The sequence below is a fragment of the Phalaenopsis equestris genome, unplaced genomic scaffold, assembly GCF_001263595.1.
Source record: "Phalaenopsis equestris unplaced genomic scaffold, ASM126359v1 Scaffold000263, whole genome shotgun sequence".
Taxonomy (NCBI): domain Eukaryota; kingdom Viridiplantae; phylum Streptophyta; class Magnoliopsida; order Asparagales; family Orchidaceae; genus Phalaenopsis; species Phalaenopsis equestris.
In genome coordinates this window covers 164,538-165,517 of record NW_018164705.1, presented here as the reverse complement: position 1 = coordinate 165,517, position 980 = coordinate 164,538, and positions in this window count along the sequence as shown.

The following is a 980-nucleotide window of genomic DNA, read 5'->3' as shown; positions in this document are numbered from 1 at the left end:
CGGTTGGATCCAATCTCAACTCGGACATCGTTCAAGGAACCTAACAGTGACTTGGCCTCCCCTTACAACTGGGTGATGGTAGCCGACAGTTGTTGAAAGGCGACCTCCAAACGTTCATAGCGAGCATCCATCCTAATGCAGACAAGTCGACAGAGCTTTTCGTTGTCTAGCACAAAACCTCCACCATCTTCTGCACTCGGCATGCCTCCAACCTAGGATAGAGTCTCTGGTACACGAGCTTATCTTACTGAGATCTTCCATCCATATCGATCGATGGAAAAGGGGGAATGCTTGCATCATGGGACTCGACTGCAACGACATGAACCGAGATGACCATAACTCTCGACGACCACCGCCATCAACGCCCTCTATTTTGATCGACACATCTCCGTTAGAAAAGGAATATTAAGTTATTGTGCCTGCAAAAAAAAAGTTAAAAGTAAATTCCTAACAAACCCATGAGTCTCTCAAGCTCCGACTCAGTCATGGGATGACCTTCCTCTCCTGCTATGGTGGCTTCTTCCTTTTACCCTAGGAGCAGTAGTAAAGGGTCAACTGCCACGTCTGCCCTCAGGTAACGGCAATTGTCGTCATCCATTTCCCTATAATGGGGCAATGAGTCAACCACAACCCTAACCTTGCTTTGGTTAGTTTTGAAGCCCTTTGGAGACCTCTTTTAGGCCCATCGGAAGAAGCAACACAGTCAACTGGCTCGGGACCGACCGTCTCTTGGCTTTTTTTCTTTATGACCACCCTTTTCTTTTTTGGGACAAATGTCGAAGCAGGTACATACCCCGCCAAGACCAGTAGGCTCGGTTTGACCGCCTTATTTCTCATGCTATCCCTTATTTAGCAACCCAGAAAACATTGGCAAAAGATGAACAACCCAACTTCTGGTCTTATTTATAAGACATGTCGGACATGAAAATAAAGGAACAACTAATCATTAAATTTTCTTGATTTCTGTGACATGATTAAGA